General features: G+C 57.5%; 1 protein-coding gene across 1 annotated transcript in view; it reads left to right on the top strand.

The window, feature by feature from the left end:
- PDE2A (phosphodiesterase 2A, cGMP-stimulated) overlaps nt 1-25,353 on the top strand; it is a 64,917-nt gene that overhangs the window by 5,994 nt on the left and 33,570 nt on the right. The window lies entirely within an intron of this gene.

Genomic DNA, 25,353 nt, shown 5'->3' with positions numbered 1-25,353 from the left:
ACATTCCAAAACGAGTAAAAATGTAAATTTATGAAAATGCTGAACATACGTGATTGTTCTAATGTAAATTGTAGGCGTCAGCTGCTTCCGTCAATTTCGGATCCAGCTCCCTGGAAGCTGCTCTGATGTGGCTGCGCCCTGGGGTTCCAGGGCCTCCCTGTTCTGCTCCCTAGAGAGGAGCTGCCAGGGTGCCTCCTCTGGGGAGCCCGCCCTACGGCTGGTGGCCTTGGGGGCAGGCGTTTTGCTTTTCTTGTTCCCCACCCTGAGGGACTTGGCCCTGTGCACCCCGATCCATGGTTGCCTCTATGTGGGGGTGCCAAGGGGAAACAGGAAGGGCAAGAGAGTTGCAGGAGCTGAGAGCGAGAGGGGCTGAGACCATGAGGTGTGGGCTCAGGGAGGGGGACGGTGGGGAGAGGCAGGGAGAGTCAGGGAGAGCTGGGAGTGAGAGTGAGGAGGAGCAGCCTCACCCCAATATAAATACTGGTATTTCGGAATTTACAAGTTACACTGTTTTCCGGAACACGGGAACGTGGAGGCTCAGTCTTGCAATCTCCTATGGGGCATTGCTTGGCTCTCTGCTCCCCAGTAATCTTGCACAAGCCCATTTTCTGGGCTGCATTTCCTCACCTGTGAAAGGAGTAAGTTGGGGGTCAATATCTCCAAGGGATATATAAGCTCTCGCTCTAGAGACTTTGAGAATCCAGAATTGTCAGTCTGCGGGGCTCTAACTGGGACGATTCTAGCGACTCTCAGCTCCCAGCCAGGGCTGTGTGGACGCGTGGTCGTGTGATGGCGACATTCTGTGACTTTAAGATGCTGAGGCTCCAGGAGCTTACGATACGGACATTCTGTGAATCCAGGATTCTAGGATTTGATGACTTGATGATTCAATGATTCTAAATGGGGCTGCTGGGAAGAGCTGCAACCGCCTGCCTTGTTAATGTCAATGTTCAGTTATTAAAAACATAACAAGATGCAATGGAGACAGATAGCTTGGGATGGTGGGCACTGCCCCCACCCCGAGTGAGGGAGGGGAGGAGGGGCTGGGCTGGCACTGGAGGAGAACGGAGACCCTTTCAGCCCGAGTCACACAGGCTGTCTCTGCCGCCACAGCAGAGCTGGTGTGTGTGCGTGTGAGAGATCTGCCACTCCCTAAGCTCGCAGGGCAAGGGGGTCCTTCCCATCAACCCTGCCTCCATTCCTCCTTCGTTTCAGACTATGGCAAAGAGAGGAGTGAGTACCCTTTCCTCCCAGCCCCCAAAGTCTCTGGGCAGAAATGGCCACAGTGGAGGAAGGAGAAGCCTGCTCACCCCCACCCCTTCCCTGACAGCACGGCCTGAGGGGGAAAACAGGACATGAGCACTTCCTGGACACAGACATGGAAACGCACGAACCCCTGCCTGTGAGGGCCCCAAGTACAAAGGGCTCAGACAAGGGCAGAGGCCAGAGCAGCCAGCGGCGTCCCATCAGCACTCCCTGAGTACAGGCTGAGGAGGAGGACCCTGCTGGTGCTGAGGGGGCAGTGAGAAGGGGTCCAGGCAGGGAGGTCCCAGGCAGAGGCCAGAAGTGCTGATAGGTCCTCCCCTATGTCGCAGGCCCACAGCCCATCCTGGCAGAAGGCCAGCCCAGTGATCCAGTATCTCGCTGCCTCCTGTGTCCTGCCCATGCCTTGCACCCAGGCCAGAGCTGGGAAGGGGTCTAGGCTCAAGGGGAGGACCTCGTCCTTCTAGAGTGCCCATCCGCTGGGTCCTTAGAAGCCCAGTACAGCTGCGCAAGTCCACCCCCCAGCCTGTGGGTTCACAGATCGGAGCTGGCCCAGGTCACACAGCACACGGGGCCTGAATTCCCAATCCTGGTGCTCCCACTGCAGTGGGCTCCCACGTCCCCCTGGCCCAGCTGGGGAGCAGGAGTGGAGGAGACTCAGGTTAGGGGCCGGAGCCTTGTCCATCACCCCTCCCTCTTCTCCCTCAGCCCAGAAGCAGGTGGGGGTGACAGCTGCTCCCTGTCCTCCACAAAGCGCCATTGCTTCCCCTCTCCTGTGCTCAGCCGGAGGATTGCTGGGCCCACAGTGTGCCTCGCTGGGCTCTCTCTTCTCTCGGCCACCCCTTCCTCCTGCTGTCCCATCCTGCTCCTGTCTCCGCCTGCCCTGGGGCTCTCTCCCCATTTCTGAGTCTCGTCTCTGGCTCTGGTGCGTGTAAGCCTCTCTCAAACGACTGTTAAACTTGGAAGGGCCCTCGGAGATCACCAGGTGCGACCCTCTTATTCTGCAGATGAGGAAACCAGCTCGGAGGGAGGAAGGTCCTGTCCAAAGTTGCCCAGTAGGTTGTGGCAGAGCTCAGTACTGTGCTCCTTCCGCCCCTGGGGCATGGGCGCAGTGCACTCAGCTGCTCGTCCTTCCTCTCCCCAGCCCAGATCTTCTCTCCTTCACTATATACTTGCTGCCTGGCTGACCCCTACCCTAGACAGACACTGCCTTTGGGACACAGACCAGAGGTCAGGCCTCCATGACTGGGACGTGCATCCATGCATATGGACACACAGACACATGCAAGTACATCATGAGTGTGTGCAAATCCCAAGTGAAAACCTGATCGCACAGTTAGGAGCCCACCCTGGAACCTGGCGTTCTCCTCTTCCTGTGACGCCCCCCACACCTCTTTCAGGAAGCCCCTTAGGCCCTCTGCAGACTGTCTCCATCCCACTAGCCCCTTTGTGACAACTGAGCTCTGTGAGCCTCGGTTCCTCCTCTGTGACCCCAAGGGCAGGGCTGAGTCTCCCCCTCAGTCCTGGGGCCACTCCTTCAGTGTCTCTGGGAGGTGCTCAGCTTCCTGTGGCTGGGTGGGGAGCGCCTTGAAGTCCCCAGAGGATCTGTGCTACTGGTACAATGGGGAGGCGGTGACAGATGAGAGGTTGCATCTTCCCCAAAGGAGGCTCCACCCTACCCTGATCTCCCTGCCTGGTGTCTGGGGCACAGGCCTGGCCTGTGGGCCCCTTAGGACCAGGGTTCTAGTCTGACTCCACAGTGCAAAGGTCAGAGGATCAGAACCCCTGGTTCCCCAGCAGCAGTTCCCTAACCGGGGGCTGTGTGGTCCAGGTCCTCAGGGCACCAGCAGCTTATTGCTGGGTTGTTGCAGATTCCTGGGGCATCCGGGAGCATCCTGGGGCGTCCAGATTCTCTGGCAGCAGCAGGAGGTAGGAGGGTGGTAAACAGAGGTGGGCGGGATTATGGAATCCCAGCTGTGAATGCCTGGGTGAGACTCCCCTCATCCTGTCACTTTGCCCACACCTGAAATCAGGCGGCAGAGGGGAACCAGAAGTTGGTGGAGATGAGGGGGCAGGAGCCTCTCCCAGGAGCAGTGGGAGGCCTGAGCAGGGAGTCCAAGAATCCCCTGACACCAGCTCTGCCTCCTCTCACGGGAAGGGGTGGGGGCCGTCCTCGGGCAGCTCAGCGGGTATACCATCTGGCTGTGGGTGGAAAAGAAGGCTCAGTCTTTGTGGACAAAAGGGACGGGCCTTGGGGTCAGGCACTTATCTCAGCCTTCGTCATTTCCTCTGCCGGACATGGACATGGCCAGGTTAGTGGGGTCATCGCACAGAGGGAAGGAACAGGCCAGAGCCAATGCATACCAGGCCCTGCAGTAGCGTCAGGCACGTGGGTGGCCTCGTCACGCCCTGGGCTGCAGTCGGTCTCTTGCAGAGGCCCAGCCACATGGCCACAGTCACTGTGGGAGATGACCACACATAGACCATCACCCCGCACACAGACCCAGTCACCCTGGGTGACACTCAGTCCCAGCTGCAGGCACAGCTAAGAGGGGAGACGCCACAGGCCACAGGGCCATGTAGGCAACCAGACACCCTGCCACAGCCACACTATAAGCATCCACACACCAGGTGCAGCTACTGTCACCCCTACGGTCAACCCAAGGAGAGCCAGAGATTCCAGCAATCATGGGCAGGCATCAGGGCCTGGGCGAGAAGAGGGAACCAGGTGGGGAACCCAGAAGCACCGTGTGCCAGACTATGCCCTCCCCACAGCTTGCTGAGCTCCTGAGGCTGTTTGTTTCCTAGCGGGGATGGGTGTCTCATCCCCCTCCTCCTCCAGTCCCCACCACACGATTCCAAAGCTGCCAAATCAAATCAGCCCCTGCACCCGCGCCAGGCTGGCATGGCGGCCAGCAGCTGACGGGAATGAAGCCAGGCTCAGAATATCCCGCCGCCTGTCCGATGCCGGGGGAGGCTTGTGGGTGGGGGTGGGGAGGGGCAGGAGCCCGGCAGCCGGCCCTGGGCAGTGCCTCTCAGAGAGGATGGGGGTTCTGAATGCCGCCCGGGCACTAGGCTTCCTGAGGACAAGCGAGCGAGTCCCTGGTGTGTCTCCAGGTTGCTGTGGCAAGGTCTTTGCTGCCGGCATTCACAGAGCTGTGGAAATGGTGCTGGGGGGATGCGGGTTGGGGGTTCCAATCTGAGCCCAGATGACTGGGTGCCAGGCTGGCGGTGGGGCTCACACATGTGCTCACATTCATTTGGGATTCACAGCAGCCTGGAGCGGGAGCCCCTTGGTCGTTTGTGAGTAAAGGCCCACCTTGCCGCGGAGGCCCGGTGACCGGGTGAGGTGGACCTCACAGGTCCTATTCTGTAGATAGGGAGACTGAGCCTCAGAGAGGGCAGTGGAGCTCCCTGGAGAGAAGCAGAAGTGGAGGGGGCGTCAGAACGGGTAAAGATGTGGTCATTTCCATTCCTTAGGAGCCCTAGGCAGAGAGAAGGAACATGGCTTTGTTCCCAGAGTTGAGGAACAGAGCCAGCATGTGGCAGAGCCAGAGGTGCCCATGGCAAGCAGAGAGCAAGGAGAGATTCTGGGGAGACGGCAGGGCACAGCCAGGCAAGGCTCCCTGGAGGAGGAGGCCACCCGTGGGCTTGCTGGGGCGTAACGGTTGGTTGGGTGGGGCAGGCTGGGGAGAAGGGGAGAAGGTCTGGCAGGCCTCAGCCTCTGGCCTTCTTGTCTCTGCAGCCTGCCAGGACCCCCTTGCAAAGGAGCCTGAACCCCCAGGGAGTAGAGACGACCGACTGGAGGTGAGAGCTCAGTGGAGGGAGATGCGGGTGGGCTTGGCGGGTGGGGGCGCAGGCTGAAGGTCAGTCTGAGCGCTGCCTTCACCCCGGGAGGACTGGGAGGCTGGAGTCGCATCCCAGCCCCACCCCTTCCAGCCTAGGGTCACCCCATGTCGAGACCACTTCCCCTCACCCTTTACATACCCAGCCTGGAGTTCCCTCCCACTGAGGGGTCCTCCTCCCAACTCACCTGGGAGTCATTTCAGACTCCGCCCTCATCCTCCCCACCCTCACCCAACAATTCCCTGTTGATTCTCTGCCCTAAGTGTTCCCTGAGTCCCTCTCCTCCTCTCAGTTCCTGCTGCCTGCTTGAGCCCAGGACCAGTCATCTCTCCCGGGGGCGCTCACCAGCTGCCTGCTTTCAGTTGCCCCCAGCCTCCACGTGGCTGCCAGAAGGATCTTTCTAATACACAGGCCTGAACTTGTCACGCTCCTGATCAAAAATTCTCCATGCTCCCCATCCTACAGCCCCTCTGCAGCCCCAGTCTGGCCACAGTCCCTCCTTCATCCATTCCTGTCTCCCCCAAACTGCTCTCGCCTCTTCCCCCCTCACCTTTCTAAACCCTTCTGGGCTCAGCTCTAGCCTCCCCTCCTTCAGGAAGTCCTCCCTGCCCCTAACTGTGGGACCAAGCTCACTCACGCTCCCTCCTCTGAGCTCTCCTGCCCTAGCAGTCAGGTGTTGGGGCGTTCTGCTGTCTGTCGCCCACTGTGCTGTGCCGTGGCACCCTGGTTCTCCATCACGTGACTCTGTACGTATGTCTGGCTTGTCTTCCTCTCTGCACTGTGAGCTCCTTGAGCCTGGGCACTGTGCCTTTTTCATTCCTGAAGCTTCCACCGCCCTCTGATGGGTACCTGGTCGGGGCTCAATAGTGCCTTTCCTTTGAAACGAGGGGTGCCATGCCCAGCCCCCAAGCATATCTTTGGGGTGCCTCATAGGAATCTTCAATGCTCAGAGGGGCGTTGAGGAGCAAACATGGAGTGGGCTGTGGCTGTCAAAGATTGGCACAGAGAAGGGGTGTGTGTGCTGTGTGCGTAAATCGGACCATGAAGCCAGAACGGCATGAGTCTGCCCAGGCTGGGCTGAGAGGGAGAGAAAGATGCTGCTTGTATCAGCCCCTCCTGTGTGCCAGGAGCTTTAGACACGTAGTTTAAATCTTACAGCAGCCCATGAGGTCGGGGCGCTATTATCCCCCTTTTACATTTGGGGAAGCTGAGGCCCAGAGGGGTCGTGCAGTGAGCGGATCGGGGCAATGCTGAGAGTGGAGCCCAGCTGTGTCTCGGGTTCAAGCCTCGTATGGGAAAAGAGACGCCCACGTGGGGCCTGGCTCACAGCAGGGGCTCAGCACGGTCCCCTGCTGAGACACAGGGCCAAGCCCCTGAGAACGTTCCTCCAAGTGGGAGTGGGTCCTGCTGCCGGGAGCTGGCGCAGGGAGGCGGGGGAGGCCTGGAGAGTCATTATTAATTTATTTATTGCCATGGCATTCCCCATGGGGCGGGGGCTCCCCCCAGAGCTGGGACAGATGGTGTTCCTGGGAGCCTGCAGTGTGTCTCAGCAGCCTCGGCCACCTGCCAGGAGGGACTGGATTTGTCATCCGCTCAGGAAGCCACAAGGGGAGAGGGGGCTTTGGAGAAGATGAGACCCTTCTGGGCAGTGGGGGCTGGGGCTGGAGGGAAGGAGTCAGCTCCAGGCACCTTGCTTTTGCCTGCGTGACAGCCCCCTCTGCCCAGGCCATTGGCCCCGCCCTCTGCAAGTTCCCGTTCTGCCCCTTGCCCAGCTCCACCAGCCTTGTCCTCTCTAAGAGGCCTCCCTGGGCCGGCCCCATTCGCTCCCATCCCGTGCTCTCCCTCTGTCTGGCTTTTGTGTGGGTCCTGCTGACTGCTCTCTCTGACTGAAGGTCCCAGGCCCTGAGCCCCTCAACTCTGTCCTGCCTCCAACCCCACATCCATCCCAAAGATGGTCATTGTGTGCCTGGCCTCCCGGCAGGGTCCACTCTATTCCTGGGCTCAGTCACAGGCCCAGCCTGAGCCTCAGGCCCATGCTCAGCCCTGCTGGAGAAGAGATGGGCTGCCCTTGGGGACTCCCCACCATGGAGAGGACAAGGCTGGAGAGAGTGAGGAGCCTAGGGTGTTGCTCAGACTGGAGGGGCAGCAGTAGGGAAGGAGGGGAGAGGGACTGGGGAGCCTGACGAGGAGCCCTCCTGTCGGGGCAGAGGCTGGGGAGACAAGTTGGGCTCACGCAGTGGACAGACCGTGGGGCAAGATGAGCAGGTTCAAGTCCCAGCTTTACCACTTCGTAGGGGTGTGACCTTGAGCCAGCCACTTAACCAGCCTGAGCATCAGCTTCCTCACCGGCCAAACAGGGATAAGAACCTCCATCATTATTGGACACAATCACTACTATCGGACATTGTCACAACAGAGCTGTCAGGAGAAGTTACAAAGACAGTATGTGTGAGGTGCCTGACCCATGGCAGGTCCTTGGCCCCCTCACTGCGTCCTTTGAGGGTGTCATCCTTGGAACCAGGACCAGGCTGTACCACCATGAGACGGGGTGCACCACAGGGCTGGACCAAGGTTCATGGAGGCTCTGTGGGCTTGGCATGCTCTCCTGACACTGGCTGGGCAGCAGCCAGGAGAGCAGAGATGCCAGCACCCGTCCCCACCCAACAGGCATCTGTTCAGCACACGCTCCTGGGATGGCTCCCTGGCCCCTGTGCCGGCAGCTGGTTTGGAGGAGGGGCCCTTGCAGCTCAGCCTGGCATCCTCCTTCAGGGCCAGGCCTCTGCATCTTCACTCTCTCTGGAAGTCAGGGCCGCGGCCATGCAAGTGAACAGAGTGAACCAAGTCCGTGCCCTCTCTGTGCTGGCTTTCGGGGCCCAGCTGGAGGCTGAGGAGCCTTAGCTGGGCGGGGGCTGGGGGAGAGGCAGACGTGGACAAGGGCACAGGTATCCACACTGAGCACCCACACGCACTGCCCGACACTGGCTCCTCTATCACTGCCCTTGGGATAAGTAAAGACCACACTCTTGGCATGGCGTTGCTGGCTTTGCCTGCTGGGTCCCCTTGTGTCCACCCCTTGCCCCATGCTTCAGCCAAATGGCTGTGCACATGTCACTCTCCCAGCCTCCCTGCCTTTGCTCACACTGACTCCTCTGTCTGGAGTGGCTTTTCCTTTTTTTCCCACCTACTCTCTTTTAAAGGCCCTGATTAAATGTCACCACCTCTGTGAAGTCCTCTCAGACTGCTCCCTCCACCTCAGGTTGAGTCAGTCTCTGACCTTTCCTGGGCACTCACAACCACCAAGTTTCCCAGAGCCTCCAGTTGGGTAACTTGTTACACCACATTGTCAAAGGGGTTATGTGTCCTTTCCCATGTCATTGTAGACCCAGGGGGCAGGGATCAAGGCTATGTCTCCTTTGTTTCTCCTTGGCTTACGTGGGGCCTGGCATAGGCCTTGTTATACAGTAGGTGCTCAATAAACACTTGTTGAATGAACAAGAATGGCTGTGAGTAGGGTTGTTCCAAGTAGTTCCAAGAAGGGGACACAGTTGCTGGGTTGGGCAGTCCTGGAGACTTCCTGGAGGAGGCAGGCTTGGCACTTTGGAGGATGGAGAGGGTCAAGGCCAAATGAAGCCTCAGAGATGAGCTGGGCAGTCAGAGAGGTCCACGTGGTCAGCTTCTGACGGGACCAGCTGAGGGCAACAAGGACCAGCACAGGATAGAGGAGCCTGGAATAAGGACTCAGCCCCAGACGGGCTTCAGGAAGCTGGCTCGGTCCTCAGAACCCTGCTCCAAAACCTGCTGCCCCTGAGTCCTGGGCTGAGCAAGGCTTAGTTTCGGAGTTGGGGATGAGGCTGAGGCCACCGATGGCTGATAGGTGGACCTAGCATGGCGGAACAGTGACAGGTAGGGGCAGGCGCCAGGGTGGTGGTGGAGGGAGGATTGCCACTGGGGGCTGTAGGGCCTTCGCAGGGGGAGGAATAGCTTGTGCAAGGGTGTGTGGGATACTGCAGGGGCTCCAGGGGAAAGGGCTGCACGTGTCAGTGGAGCACAGCTTACCAGGCAGGGAGCACTGACGTGAGGCTGGAAGGGTTGCTGCAGGCCCCACTTTTCAGGCTCATACTTAAAATTCTTGAGTGAACGCTCCTAACTGCCAGATGTGCCTGCCTTCTCCTGGATTCTGCACATCAGGAGCAAGTGGCCTAGACGATGTCCCATGGCCCCAGGGGCCTGCTGCCAACAAGTTGACCATAGCATCTGGCATCCATGGGGGCCCTGAGGCCCTGCCATCTGTCCATGCCCACCTGTTGGGCTGCACAAGCCCGGGGTGTGCAGGGCCCTGGGGCCAGGGAGGCGGTCTCAGCTGCCACTCCAGCCTCTCTGCCTGCCCATCCATCTGTCCACACCCCTGACTGCCGGAGGACAAGGGAGAGACGGGCATCGCAGGTCCTGCCATCAGAGAAGCCTAGTCTGAGGAGGGAGGCATCGAGACGGGGGACTTACACCCAGAGAAGGCACAGGCTGAGACCCAGCCAGGCCTGTGGGCGGGCCTGGCTCAGAGGCACACGGCAGGTCCCAGGCAGTGCCCTGCCTGATGCCATGGGCCAGGGATCAGGTTCCTTCACTGGCCCCTCCTCCACTGTCCTGCCTGGCCCTTGGCTGTAAACACAGAGAGAACAAGTTCCGTTTCCCGGGAAATATTTATCTCAGGCGGTGTGGGGAGCGTGTGCGCTGGCCTCCGTGTGTCCTTCCTGCAGGCTGGCTGGGGCAGGAGGCGAGGGGTCTTGGCAGCTGTGGGGGACAATCTGTGGGGACACAGGCAGGGCCGGGGGGAGGGATGTGTCCGAGGTCCCTGCCTAGAGCCTGGATCTGGATGCTGGCAGAGGGAGAGGAGGGAAGCTGACGGGAAAGAAGCCAGTTTTCTCCAAATCCCACAGAATAACCTCCCCTCTCTCATGTTCCTGTCTTCATCCCTGTCCACCCTGTCTCCTCCAGGTTCCGGCTTCCAAGACTTTGCTCCTGCCTGGTGCCCCCACTTGGGATGTCTTTTCTTCCTCTTCCTCTCTATTTCCTGGCTTTCAGTCGGCTTCCTCTGGGAGGTCTTCCCCAACTCTAGAGCCCATAACCCTTTATCCTCTGCCTTCCTCTTTCCCCTCCTTAGGCTTCCAGCAGCTTCAGGTGGAGCCCCTGCTGGTCTTGCCCACAGTTGTTCAGACAGGGTAGGCAGCTTCTTGTAGGCTGGGCACCTAGGAGTAGGGCAAGGCCCAGAGGTCATCTCTGACTGTGCCAGGGGAGCAGCACAAGCCCAGGCACTTGGGCGATCTGGGTTGACTGAATGGGGAGGATGGGAGATCCCAGGAGCCCAGCCAGATCCATGGGGCCGAGGGGAAGGGGCCCAGGGTTCTTGCTGGCTGGCTCTGGGCTTGGGGCTGCGTATCCCAGACTGGGCCAGGCCTGACTGGGGCCCTGACAACAGGAAATCCTTGAAGGAACAAGCAGTGGCTGAGGACTCTGAGCACAACAACAGGAAACAGCTTTGACATGGGGCAGCAGCTCTGGCGACTGTGCCCAGTGGGGTGGGGGTGGGAGGGAGCTTGTGGGACCTGGGTGATGCTGAGGGTGACACCGAGACACTGATTGTGGGACGGTGGGTGTTCTACCATGTGTGTGACACTAAGCTTGTGACATGCGATTCCGAGCGTGTGGCTGTGAACCTGGGGTGCTGTGTGGGGAGGGGGTGAGTCACTCAGTGTGTGAAACTAGGTGTGTGGCACTCTGACACCAAGCGTGTGACGCTGTGATACTATGTGATGGATATCGACGGCGTAATGCTGAGTGATACTGAGTGCGTGGCGTTGCACACTGCCTGCTACCGCATGTGTGACGCTGAGGGTGATGATGGGTGCACGGAGGGTGTGACACCATGAGAATCAATTCGTATCGTGAGCAAACGGCAGTGTGCAATGATGGGTGGGGTCCTGAGTCTGTGGCTTGGGTGTCTGACACTGAATTGTGAAACCAAGTGTGTGTCCCAAGCGTATGCTATCGTGAGGCTGACGGTGCAGACAAGGGTGTGACACGGAGTGACAGTAAGTGTGTGATGCCATGTGACCCTGAGCCTGACGTTGCATGTGTGACTCCAGGTAACGGTTGTGACAATATGAAATGTGCACACACGACACCTTGTATGACACTGTCGTGGGCAGACACCAGCAGGTTCAGGCCGGGAAGTAACGTGGCCCAACGGAAGGTGTTGAAGGATTGTTCTGGCTGCAGACTGTGCGTTGTGGGGGGACTCTGTCGGCGGGTGCAGAGAGGAAGTGGGCAGAGCAGTCGAAGGCTCTTGCAGCCACCCAGGCAGGAGATGGCAGTGCCTGGGCTCACGGGATGGCAGAGGAGTTAGAGATGTGCACAAACTTTGGAGATATTTGGGAGGCAGAAAAGACAAAATTTGCTGATGAATGAGAAGGTGAGCAAGACGGAGAAACTGAGAATGACTCTCAGGTTTTTGGCTTGAAAAGCCAAGTGAGGGATGGCGGAGATGTTTCTGAGATGGGCGAAGGCTGGGAAAGGTCAGGGGTACAGCGGGGAGGACAAGGAGGCAGAAATCGAGAGCTGTGATTTGGATTTGTTAAGTCAATCATCCAGGTGACAATGTCCAGAGGGCAGCAGGGCCAGGCCAGGGACATGTGTGGGAGTCAACAGGCATGGGTGATTTGTTAAGCTGTGGCCCTGGCTGGGATGACCCAAGGAGAGAGCTTGGCGACAGGAGAGGCCTGAGCCCCTGCGCACTCCATCATCTAGAGGCCGGGGAGGAGTAGCAGCAAAGACACAGAGGAGGAGGGCGTGGGAGGTGGAGGGGACCGAGGGCGTGAAGCCAGAAGCCCACGGAGGAGAGAGGTTTAAGGAGCAGGGGCGGTGTGTGGATGGTGCCGGCCCTCAGGGAAGGTGGGGACTGGGAAGTTGTGCTGCACCTGGCACTGTGGACAAGTCAGGCTGACAAGAGCCATTTCAGAAACCCTCTGGGGCCAGAAGACAGACCGGCCTGGGTGGGACGGTGAGTGGGAGGCGAACACATGAGCCCAGCTGCAAGGGATGCAGAGAAGGGGCGTGGTCGCTGGAAAGAGCCGTGGTGTCGAGGGGGATTACATTTTTTTTTTTTTATTACGGAATCTTTTAAACAGACACAATACCGAAGAGAGTAACACAATAAACTGCCATATACCTGCCGCTTAAATTCAACAGTCACCAAGGTTTAGCCACTTTGCTTCATCTATTCCCGTCCCTCTCTTGCTTTCATTTTTCTTTGCTTAAGTTTTTACAAAAATATTTAATTGTGGTAAAATGTACATAACATAAAATTTACCATCACAGCCTTTTCTAAGTGTGTTCAGGCGCGTTAAGTACATTCACATTGTTCTGCAGCCAATCTCCAGAACTCTCTTCGCCTTCCCAAACTGAAGCCCTGCACCCACTAAACGACGGCGCCCTGTTCTCCCCTGTCCTCAGCCCCTGGCCGCCACCTTTGCACTCTCTGTCTCTGTGATTTTGACTGCTCTGGACACCCCATGTATTTGTCTTTTTGGGACTGGCTTTTATATCCACGTAGCATGATGTCCTCGGTGCTCACCCATGTTGTAGCACATGACAGGCTTTCCTTCCTGTTCACGGTCAAATAATATTCCATCGTGTGCACGTAGCATGTTTCGCTCAGCCCCTCGTGCGTCAAGGAACACTTATGTCGCACCCCCACTTTAGCTGCTGGGAACATGGGTGTACAAATCTCTTCAAGACCCTGCTTTCAGTTCTTCTGGGCGTATGCACCAAAGTAGAGCATGGTCATTCTATGTTTAAATTTTTGAGGAATCACCGTACTGTTTTCTACAGCTCCGCATTTTTTACATTCCCGCGACAGTGTATTAGAGTTCTGGTTTTTCCGCATCCTTGCCAACACTTGTTATTTTCTGTTTTGTTTTTTTTTCCGAATGGTTGTTATTCTAATGGGTATGAGGTGGTTTCTCTTTGTGGTTTTGATTTGCATTTCCCTGATGATTAGTGCTGTTGAGTTTCTTTTGTATGTTTCTTGGCCACTTGAACATCTTCTTTGGGGAAATGTCTATTCAGGTCCTTTGCTTGTTTTAAAAATTGGGTTGTTTGCTTTTTTTGTTGTTGAATTACAGTTCTTTATATATTCTAGATGTTAACCCCTTATCAGATATACGATTTGCAAATATTTTCTCCCATTTCATTTCAGCCTTGCTGAAATGTTTTAAAGCAAATCCCAGACATGATGTCATTTCACCAAGGGTGGATTTTTTTTTTTTAAGGGTAGGAGGTCCTGGGTGTTGCTGAAATGTGACAGTGTGACACAGAGGCAGTGTGGAGCTATGCGTCCAATACTGTGTGAGGGTGACACAGTGGCATTGGGGACATGGTGTGTGACGCTGAGGATGTGGTAACAGTGACATATCACTGTGAGTGGCCCTGTGATGCTCAGTGATGTGGGATTCTGTGGATGCTGAGATGACTATGTGTCACTGAGTGTGTGGGACCTGCCACACGGAGATGGCAGTGACTGTGTCCCTGTGTCCTGGGGTGATGAGTGTGGCGCTGCATGGCAGTGAGAGGGGCCTAAGGTGTGCTGTGGGTGAGGGGGAATGTATGATCCAAGTGGGATCAGCCTCAATCTCAGCTGCTGACCATCAGAGGACGGGCATGGTAGGGTGGACGGGGACAAACATCCAAGGGGACAGAAAGGGTGTCTGGGCCCAGGTGTGAGCTGGCTCTTCCCTTCTCAGAATAGCCAGGAAGGCTTCCTGGAGGCAGGATGCTGTAGGTGCCGGAGAAGGGCAGGGCCCATGGTGTCGGACAGCCCTGTCGAGCTCTGACATTGAGCAAATCATTCCACCTCTTGAGCCTCAAGTCCCTGAAGTATGAAATGAGGCTCTTGGGAGGACTGCATGAAGCAGTGCTCGAAACGAATGCAGTACCTGGCACTTGGAAGATGGTCTGAGGTCTCTCGGGGAGCAGCACCCTCCACTCCTGCACCCCAGGCCCCTCGATGGCAGGAGAACTAGTGGGAGCATGGAAGGGGTGTGCTGAGTGATGGTGTCCTCTTCTCTCACACCCACGGCCCTCCTCTCTCCCTCCCTCCCTCCGTCCCCGCCTGGTGCTGGCAGTGACACCCCCACACTTGCTCCTACACCGTCCCCTCCCCTGCTGCTGCTGCCCTCACCTCATCGGCCTCCTGCCCAGGCTTCTGCAGCCTCATTCAATTAGGCCGATGCAATTCGCTCAAGAAAAAGCCCCTTAATTTGGTTAATCACACCAGTAGAGGATCTGGCCCTGGTGGGGAGGGCAGGGATGGGTAGGAGGTCCCTACCGACAGCTGAGGGGCACAGGTCTCGAAGTGCCTGTGTTTCGGGACCTCTACTCACTCCTTTGGGCTCCTTTCAGGAACCAACAGAGCCCAAAGCTTGGGTCTCCCTAAACCCAGCTATAGAAGCCTTGAAACATGAGCCAGGACTTCCAGGGTTCACTGGTGTCCGTAGGAGGGTCCCTGCCCCTCTCTGGGCCTCAGCCTCCCTTTCTGACAATGGGAGTTGGATTGGGGGTCTCAGCCCCCAGCCAGCCTAGCTGGCCTCTGCATCCCAGCTCTGGGCAGTCCCCCTCCTGCCTCTGCAGGGCCATCTCCTGGGCCTTGGGGAGGGAGGGCCAGAGGGTGAGTCAAAGAGAAAGAGCCCTCAGGGAAGTCAGGAGGGGCAAGTGTCCTCAGAGCCTCATCTGGAATGTGTCCACCGAGTCCCATAGCCAGAGACCCTCTAGTCCCAGGCTGCACACCTGGAGGTGGGGGTGGAAAGAAAAGGAGCTGCCATTTCTTGGTCACCTGCGAGGCCACTGCCTCTTAACTGTGCAGGCTGTATGTTGCACAGGGGTTCCGACAGAGAGGGGGTGGCGCTGAAACCGAGCCCACTCTCCACACCAAGCCTTGCCCTCTAGGGCTGCATCTGCACAGAGGATTGGGATCACTTCTTTCTAACTGCACAAAGGTGGCCCCAGCCCCTTGCTGCGAGTCAGCTTACTCCAGACTTGGATGGCTCCAGTTTAATCTTGTCTGCAGCTCTGGGGAAGGTACCATTTTACAGACCAAGAAATAGAGCCCAGGTAGGTTAAAGGAATTGTCCAACGTACATAGTGTTTGGCAGGGCAGGGAAGTGAGCCCTGATCTGGGGGAGGAGATGGAGGAGGTGATGGGGGTGCATGGAGGAGAATTAGACCCTCCAGATGCCAACACTCTGAGCCACACCCTCCTTCACTCATTCAGAGACCAGACCAGCCACCAGCACACTCAGCTCTCCAGACAGCCACACGCCCGCTGCACACACCAGGGTCACGTAGACGTCGACAACCCAAATCACATATGCGTGGACACAGGCCGAGATGGCCACCCACACAGACGGCTGACGCACAGACAGGGACACGGGATCCTCACACGTGTTTACACTCTCACACAGTCTCCACAGAAGCACAGACCTACATTCTTTCGCACAGACATTCTCCTAGTGACCCAACGGACATATTCTGCCATGGTCACGTGATGGCCTGCAGGGACATGCCATTATGGCCGACTAATGGGCAGTCCACACACGTGCTTAGATCATCAGCAATGCTGGAGCTCCACACAAAGTGAGAGAAAAGGTCAGTTTTGATGAGTGTATCCAGAATTTTGCAATCAGAAATCCACATAAAAGCTATTTTAATTTTCATTTCCAAGATGAAATTTATTTTGAATTGCACGTAGGATCTAAGAGTCTGGTGGGAGGGCGTCAGCATCTTTTCAGGGCTTTGGGCTTCTGAAGGACCTGCACAGGTCCACAGGCACAGCAGCCCCACGAGACATCCCGGGCTCACCTGTTTACCTGGGTGTGGTGTGTGTGTGTGTGTGTGTGTGTGTGCACGCATACACACACGTGTACTTGTACTGGCTCCCGGATCCTCAGGGTGTGAGGAGGGAGAGGAGGAGAAGTTCCAGAGACTCCGGATGTTTGTTCTCTGGCTTCCTGGGCCCTCCAAAGGCAAATAACTGTGGGTGCCAGCCTGCCTGCCTGTCTGCGCAGGCTGGCGGGGTGGTGGGCTGTCAGGAGCCTGCCTCTGCCCTGCAGTCCCCTGACTGGGACCCTGTGTGATGACACAGTGACCAAGACCAAGACCCGTGGCCAGCTTCCCGTGGGCTCCTAGGCCCATCCCCTCCCCTCTCTGGGGCTTGCTCCTCTCCTCTGAGAAATAGAGGCAGGGAGGAGGCGAGACAGGATGCACTTTCCCCTAGAGACAGAAATAGAGCGACAGAGACACTTGGGGCCCAGGGGCCAGAGGAGAAACCAAAGGTGGGGAGGGGCTGTGAAGGGGCCAGGAGGGCCCAGGTTCAGGGCAGGACGTGGGGCCCCAGAGCCTGCCATGTCTCTGGCACACTCTCTCTCTGTGGCTGGAGGAGGGCTTGGTGCACGCCTCTGCTCCAGCCCCTTGCTTGCTCTTCGAGGGGAGCAGGGGAGGGAGGAGGCAGGATGAGAGCCCCAGTGACCATGTGCAGGACAAGACCAGGGGAGAAGGCTGGGCCTGGAAGGACAGGAGAGGAGGAGAGAGGACACCATGGTGCAGGAAATGGAGGCACAAAGGCCCAGAGGTGGGGAAGGATGCAGTGGGTGGAGGGAATAAGTCTGGAGAGTTGGGGAGAGGCCAGAGGCCAGAGCATGCAGGCCTGGAAGGAGGGAGGGCAGTGGCCCCTCGTCCCCCATGAGCCCTGCTCCAGGCTCTGTGCCGAGCACTTTACAGATAGTTCCCAACAGCCTGGGAGCTCAGGGCCTGTTGTGGGGTGACCCCCCAGGAGCCATGACAGTCTATGCAAGGGAGGGGTGGAATCACATTTGTGTTTTAGTAAAGCACTGTAGGTGGAAGGCGGGAACACAGTGGAGGGGTGTCCAGAGGCAGGGGCATGCCTAAGATGAACCCTGCCCAGAAGATTCCCCACCCCAACCCCCAAAAAAGAAGAGCTATTTTTAGGAACAATAAAAATGCTCACACATTCCTGTAGGGGCAGGGAGAGGGAAGGGGGCCAGGAGTGAGCGCAGAGGGAGAGGGTGGACCCCACCCCTTCCCCCAACTCTGGCTTCATCTTCAGGGGTTTCTCTTTGGGGGGCTTCCCTGGCCAGCCCTGCCCCTGCAGCCGCTGTCCCCAGGGTGTCCTGGTTCTTATGTCTGTCCCTCTCTTTCTGAATTGGTCCTTGTTTGTGTCTCCCTGTTTCTCTTTCTCATACTCCCATTTTTCCCCTCCCCCCAGGATTTGGGGAACAGCTGGGATGGGCCAAGCTCTGACGACAGAGCCAAATACAGTCATGGGATAAAGCGGAGCGAGGCTGTGGAAGACACACACACCAGGGAACAGACAGCAAGAGAGACAGACTCGGAGAACCCAGGGAGGCTGAGAAACAGGGAAACAAAGAGCTCGGCAGAGTCGGGGAAGCCCCAGGGCTCTGTGCCCTGCTCTCTGCCTTGTTCCTGAGGAGACCAGCGTGGCCAGGCCTGCCCTCCCCTCCCCTCCCCGCCCTCTGCAGACCCACACCAACCCTATGCTGGTGTCACTTGGCATTTACCTCCCATTGTGGGCACAGTGTCTGGCACAACAGGGGGAAAAGAGACCCAGTCCCTGGCCTGGAGGAAGACACCCAGCCTGTCCTGCCCCCACCATCTGAGAGCGGCTCAGCCCATCCCCTGGCCAAGGCAGGGCATTAGAAGGGCCCCAGAGACAAGCGGTGCTCCGGGGAAATGTGGCCCAGTGTGGCCCGATGGGCTGGGCTGGGACATGGGTCTTCTGACTTCAGGTGAGAACCTGGGCAAGTCCTTCCCTGCCTCCTTTGGTCTTAGTCTACCCCACCAAGTAGGGATTGGACTCCATGAGGCCTGGGGCCTGGTAGACTCTGGTCCTGTGGGAATTTTCAGGAGGCCTGGGAGGAGGACAGATGACTGCCCAGGAAAGCTTCCTGGAGGAGGTGATCTCATTCATGAAGGAAGATGAAAATGACAGTGTTCCTCTTGGGGAAGAGCCCCTCCCTCCTAATATGCTGCCCTCTGCCCAGTCTGCACGGAGAGATGATCCTGAGGCAGGAAGTGCCTTGGAAAGGTTGGCAAACGCTCTCAGCACAAGGCACCCTCATTCCCAGGCCCTTGTCTAACATTGTCACTATGCCAGACTTGGGAGGCTTTGTGACGCCTCAGCTGTCTCCTCTGCCTGGGGGAGCCTCCAGGGGTCATGGGGTCCACCCCTCTGCTCAGTGATGGCATGTGCCCAACAGCCCTGGGCACTCAGGAGTTCAGCCAGTCATTTTACAGCTCAGCAAATACCTTCTGACACCTGTGATGGGCTGGGTGATGCTGGGGACCCAGAGGGGAGCGGGATGCGACCTCTGCCTCCAAGAGCTCCCAGTCTGATGGGGGAGCCAGCTGGGAAAGAGTGGCAATGCACTGGCCATGCCCTGTGGGGGCAGGGGCACATGAGAACCCAGGGGAGAAGTCACATGTGCCTGGAGAGGGAGGCCCAGAGGAGGGAGGTACTCATTCATTCATTCATTCATTCATCCAATCATTCCTTTGGCCGTCATTTCCTCCTTTTCTGACACTGGCCCAGCTGGTTACTCAGCACCCTCCTCCTCTCCTGCGGGGACCACCACGCCTGGACCCACCGTGAAGGCCGTGCAGGGGGTGGTGAGGCTGAGGAGGGTGGGCAGACATTTGGGGACATGGAACCCAGGGCTGGAGGCCAGCCAAGTCACCAAGGCCCTTTTCTGAGGGCACAGACTCCCTGGGGGCCCTACTCCTTGCTGGCACACACTTGGGGCCTGGGAGCTCACCCTCCTTCCCGCCCAGGCTCCTCTGACTCACCGCGTGCTTGTGTCTGCCTCCTTGTCACTGTCCCTTGTGCCTAACTCTGCCTTGTGCGCCCCAGGCCAGGAGATGAGGAGAATTAGAAATGCCAGGTGACCAGGATGTGACCAGGATGGCAGTGGACAGGGGGATGCTGGTGACATGCTTTGAGGAGAATGTGGGCGACAGGGATGGGGGCTGCTGTTGGCTCTGCTGTAGGTGAGGCCGCGGGAAGTGGGGTGGGATGGGGGAAGCCCTGAGCCCGCCCTGCCCCCTCTCCAGTACCTGCCTCGAAGGGCCAGCTCCCCCATCCCCACACTAGCTCTCGCCCCACTCCTTCCCTCTGTCCGCTCTGGCTGTCCCAGTATCCCCTCCTTTCCTGACTCCAGCCCTGGGCTAGGGACTGAGGGGATCCCAGCGGGTCGGCCTCGGCCATGCAGAAGTGGTTGCCTGAGCAGCTCCTGCCTTCCCTCCCCAGCTCCTGCCCTCTTCCCATGCTTCATCTGCCCCACACCTAGCCCTCGATGGACCCAAGGGGGCCTGGGACAATTGGGAGGGCGCTTTGGAGGAGGCAGGAGCTAGACAAGAAGCTGGGACTGACTTGGAGGGGGTGAGAGGCCCAGGAGGCCCCAGCGACTTGGGGTCAGGCCCGTCAGGGAAGGGACGCCCATGGGAGGCGCCAGGACTGGGCTCAGGTGTATTCTACAGTGCACGTGTCTCCAGTGTGGCTCGGAGGCTGGAGACGCGGCCCTGTTGGAGTAACAACTGAAGCCAGAGTCTGCGAGGGGTGGGCAGTTGGGGCGGGGAGGGGGGTGGAAGGGAAGGTGGGACGTCCAGGAGGGAGGAGAGGAGAGAAAGAGAGGGAGGGGGAAAGGCCCCTGGCAGCCTCTCCTTTAGGGCTGGGCTCCTCAGCTGCAAGTGGCCCCTTCCATACTCCCTTGTCCCTTGTCACCCCACCACCCCACCTTAGTCCTCTCACTCTCCTTTGAGACCTTCCCTGAGGAGTCTCAACACAACCCTTGTGTGGCAGAAATGGGGAAATGGCGTGGACTTGCCGCAGACGATGGCGATGGGCTGTTCTCCCCTGGGCGAGGCCCCTCCCCTGTGGTCCTCAGCCTCCCACCTACAACATGGGATGGGCAAAACGGGTGCCTCCCAGGCTCGCAGGGGGCCAGAGATAGTGTGTGGCAGGGGTCTCAAGGTGTGGTCTCCAGACCAGCAGCATCGGCATCATCTAGGAATGTCTGGAAATGCAAATCCCTGGACCCCATTCCCAACCTTCTGTATCAGAAACTCTGGGGCAGGGCTAGCAATCTGTACTTTAACAAGCCCCCGGTGCACACTGAAGTTTGACAACCACTAGTTGACACCTCTAGCCACAGGAGGTGCTTGAGAAAGGTGACTTCCCTTCCCCAGAGCCTGATGTCCCACTCAAGCAGGGCACAGACTCGTGGACTAGGCCAGCTGTGGCCTGGGTCTCTGACCTGCCTCCTCCTTCAGACTAGGTCTCCCCAGGGTCACCAAGCCTCTTTCCTCTATTCTCCCACCCCTGGCCCTGCTCAGCCGCATTGAGGGGAGGTCTGGAGGTGCAAGATCTTAGCACTCACAGGCAGCTCCTCTCGGATTCGAGGCACCAGCATCTGTCAGAGGCGGCTCCTTGGGCAGGTGGCAGGCGTGAGTGTAGGGGAGGAAGGAGGAGGAGCCGCCTTGTTCTGCTTCCTTGTGTCTGACTCTGCAGGCTGGGCTTCCGTGAAAGCTGCCAGGAGTCACAGAGTAAGCTTGGGGTGCTGGGCTCAGGCTGGGGTTTGAGGCCCAGCCAGAGGGGTCTTCTCTGGTCTGAGCCCCCAGGAGGCCTCCTTTGGGGGGTTTCTGCCAGTCACCCTGATGAAGCAGCTGGGCTTGCTAGTGCCAGGCACGCGCTGGGCACAGAGGTGGATAAGTTCTCCTTTGCCCTTGAAGAGCCTCATTCTCTGGGCAATTAAGGGACTGTGTACATTGCCCATCAGAACAAGAGGCAGGAAGCAAAAGAGGTGTAGATGGCATCTGCCCTGGCACCCCTGGTTGTCCCCACCATGGCCGCCTTCCTGGGTTCCCCCATTCTGTGGGTGGCCATCTTGGGTCAGGCGCTCTCTCCCCAAGTTTTGGGGAGGAGTGGGCAGGAGAGACAGGAGCAGGTGGGGGCAGGGAGTATGCAGGAGAGAGAGAGATGGAGAGTGGGAGAAGAAGCCGCCAGAGGAAGAGAGGGGGTGTGGAGCTGGGAAAAGACGTCAGGGCTCCTCCAGAGGAGACAGGAGCACAGGCTGTGGCAGAGGTGGATGTTGGCTGAGCGGGGCGGGGAAGGAGGCAGAGAGGTTCGCAGAGAGCCCGGGAAAGCCAGACCCAGAGGGAAAGGAGGAGGAGCTCCAAGGTCCTGGTGCGGTGGGGGGGGGTTGTTGAAGGAGCTCGTCCCTTTAGAGAAGGGGACACAAAGGCCCAGAGAGAGAGGAGGGCCTCACAGGGGACGCAGCACAGCAGAGTTGGATAAATCGGTGTGAACACAGTCTCGGTAGCACAGCTTGAGTCTTGGGAGGTACTTTATACTCTTGAGTTTGATATTATTACCCTCTTCTAGGCCAGCGGAGGGGCATTGTGAGGCTTTGTTTCAGAGAAAGAGGTGTGGGGTCAGTGCCAGGCTGTGGGGAGAGCAGTAGGAGGACTTGTGGACCAGGAAAAACACAGCCGCTTGTGGCAGGGACGCTATCCTTGAGAGTGGCATCAGTCCCTGTGCTGGTGGCTCCAGAGGGGACAAGGCCAAGGTCGGTGGTTTTAATATAATCGTAGACTTTAAGAAGGGGTTAGAATTTAGTCCAGACCTTCTCCTGTCCCCAGACAAGTGCAGAAATGTTGAGCCAGCCCCAAACTGTGTCCCAGTCCTGTTAGGAAGAGGCCTGATTCAGAACAGGCTCCCCTTTCTCAGTACCTGGGGGAGACTAGTGCATGGGAGTGGTGCTGTCTGTGGTGCTGACTGGCCCTACCTGGGACCCCAGAGCAGCAGGTAGGGAGCTGGGAAGAGCAGGAAGTCTACATCTATCCATCCACCCACCCACCCACCTACCTATCCACTCCCCTACCCATCATCCACTCATCCATCCACCCATCTATCCACCCCTCATCCATCCACCTATCTACCTATCCACCCACCCACCCACCACCCACTCATCCACCCATCTACAGACCCACCATCTGCCCACCCACTTACCTATCCACCCATCTATCCACCCACCCACCCACCACCCACTCATCCATCCATCTACCTACCCACCCATCTACCCATCCACCCATCCACCCACTTACCTATCCACCCACCCATCCATACACCCTCCTATTTATCCACACACCATCTACGCAACCACCCACCATCCGCACATCCATCCATCCATCTGCATTAAAATAAGCCACAAAACCATAGAACTATATGCTGCAGACCTAGAAAGAGCCATTTTTACTAACGAGGTAACTGAGGCTCAGAAAAGGAAAGGGGCCTGCTTAAGGCCACACAGAGAGAACTTCTGTAGTCAATCCGGGACAGGACTGGAAATCGCTGCTCTTTTCTGCACACCGCAAATTCTCCCCTGGGCTCTGAGAAATTGCCTGGTCGTTATGCTGATATTTGTACTGATGTTTGTTCCTTTCTTAGGCAGGAAATGTGAACTCCCTCACCCGACCGCGAGCCTGGGCCTCGTGTGTATACATGTGCACGTGTGCATGCCCAAGGGCATACTTGTGCGCGCATTGGATATGTGGCTACGTTTTTATCTGAGGTGCATGTTTTTGTGAGGGCGTGTGCAGGTATGGGCAGAGGTGTGCACATGGCAGCATGTATTCGTGGGGACGTGTAGAAGAGCATTCAAGCAGGTATAGCTGTGTCTGTATTTTTCCTTTCCTCTTTTTCTTAAGAAAGATTTCTTTGAAGATTCAAGCCCCTGACTTGAGCCTGGCTTCCATCTGTGCCTCCAATTCCGGACTCTCCCATTCCCCATCTCAGCTATCCCCACTGATTCTCCTGTCTTTCCTGAAACAGCCACTCTACTCTCTGAGCCCACACCTCCTGGGCTTTGGAATTTGAGCTGCTTCTTTCCCTAAGTTGATGCAATGGAGGTGAGGGTTCTTTGCGATCTGGGGAAGATTCATGGAAGAGGTGGCATTTGAGCAAGCTTTGAAGTCCGCTTTGAGTGCCAGTCGGAAGTGGCCCTTACCAGCTGCAGTTCCTGCACCCACCACCCCCACGCCTGGAGCAGGCTGGGCAGGGCCAGGAGGTGGGTGGGCAGAAGGATGCCAGGCAGTGAGCCTTGGGCTTCATCGGCCACGTCTGCATCCAGCCCACTCTGGCACACATGTGAAGCCCCCTCCCTGCTGCTGCCCCAACTCTCCCCAACTTTTCTTTCCCACTGCCCCCACTGTCATAATCCTGCCCTTGGCCTGAAAAATCACAGAAAACAATCAATCAGAACAAAGGCCAGACAGGCACCCACCAATTCCAGTAAAGGACAGTTCAGGGCATCCCCCAATCGAAGCAAAGGGCAGGCTGAGGAGCCCACCAATCAGAACAAAGGACAGACTGTTCTTTCTAAGCCCCCTGGGGCAGAGCTGGGGTTGGGTGCTAGAGAGCCATAGAGGGGCTAGAGATCCAGAGGTTTGGGTTCTAGGCCTGGCTCTGCCCTGACTGGCTGGCTGACCACAGGTGGGTCATTGCTTCTCTTTGAGCCTCAGTTTCCCCATCTGTCAAATGGGGAGACTTAGCTATCTGAAGCCTGTGGCTTTGCAGAATTTCTTCCCCTGTATCAGGCTCACTACATCACCTGGGCCCCTCTTCCCCAACCCTATAGCACACATGTCAGACTGCACTGAGGGCAGGGACTCTCAGGGGCCAGCTCCTGACCTCCCTGCCTGCAGGCAGGACTAGACCTAAATCAGCACCGCCTTCTTCACCCTGCCCTTAGAGCCCCAATCTGGGGTGCTTGGATCTAGAAGACTTTATTTTGGGACTATGCAGGGCGTCAGCTTTTCCTCCCCTCTTTATTCTTCGGAATTGACTTTGGAAGGCCACAACAGCCTACCTGTATACTGTGTGTAGGTGTCAGGTGTTGCTCAAGCCCTTGCCCTGTGAGTCTATAAGGCAGTAGCTGGTGAGAACCTGTGTGTGTGTGTGTGTCTGTCTGTCTGGAGGGTGTCTGAAGGCACGCTGGGGTGTCTGCGAGGATGTGGGGGTCTATGGCCGTGTGGCGCTGAGGGTGTGTGAACTGTGATGAGGAGCTCCTAAGGGTCAAAGGACAAGCGATCCAGTTTGGGGATTGTGTTGTCTGGAATCAGCACCTTCCTGTGTCTGAGGGCATATTTCTCCCCATGACCAAGATGTGCCTTCATCCTTGAGCAGTGGGAGGGATCAAAGGGCGACTGGCTGGGGATGGGAAAAGCAATGCCCAGTGAGCATTTGGGGAGAAAGCCCACAGCTGCCCCCTCCTCCTGGGAACACAGGATTGGGTGGGGGTGGGGGAGGGAAAGGCAGCCAGGAAGTTCCAAGAGTGAAATCTGGAGCTGAAGCCTGAACCCCAGGTTCACTTAGACCGCAGTACGGAACGCCCCTCTGTAGCTTTTCTGAAAAATGGGCATTCGGCCCATTCTTGCACACCCTTAGGGATGGGGAGCTCACTTCCTCCCTTTCTCCTGGTGGCCTCTGCTTCTGTGGCATGACTCTGCTTGGAAGAAGGCCTTTCATCCCACTGGACCGAGGCAGCCTCCTGTGAAATCCTGTGGGTCCCCAGGCTGTCCGTGGAGCCACAGAGTTCAGTTCCCCCAGCCAGGAGGATCTCACGGATTGGAGTTGGAGACTGATAACCCTGGGTCTACTCTGCCTTAGGCGAGGCGTCCCTAGGTCATCCAGTCTCAGTCGCATGCAGGACTTGGTTTCCAGTTCCCTCCTTACATGGGTCACCTCCTATGGATGAGCCTCATCTTGTCCTCACATGGAGCACAATGAAGTAGGGATGGGTTGAGGGAACTATCTGGGTTAAGAGACCTCTATTAATACAGCCTATAGCTTCCGCATTTTTATTTCTTACCAGCCACACTTACCCTGTGGGCTCATGCTGAGTTTGTGGTCCACTAAGACCCTCAACCTCATATCCTTTCTACATCAATGGAGGCCAAGCCAGGTCTCCTTCGTCTTATAGTCAATCACTTTGCTTTTTGAACATAAACCCAGCCATCCACAGGGAAGACATCTGAAAGGACTTCCAAGGGCTGGGGGGAGGGCATGGCTGAGTGGATGGTGTGAGTCACGATCCTGCCTTGGCC

Source organism: Propithecus coquereli, unplaced genomic scaffold (genome assembly GCF_000956105.1).
Source record: "Propithecus coquereli isolate 6110/MARCELLA unplaced genomic scaffold, Pcoq_1.0 Scaffold235, whole genome shotgun sequence".
Taxonomy (NCBI): domain Eukaryota; kingdom Metazoa; phylum Chordata; class Mammalia; order Primates; family Indriidae; genus Propithecus; species Propithecus coquereli.
This window is presented reverse-complemented; position numbering and strand designations above follow the sequence as displayed.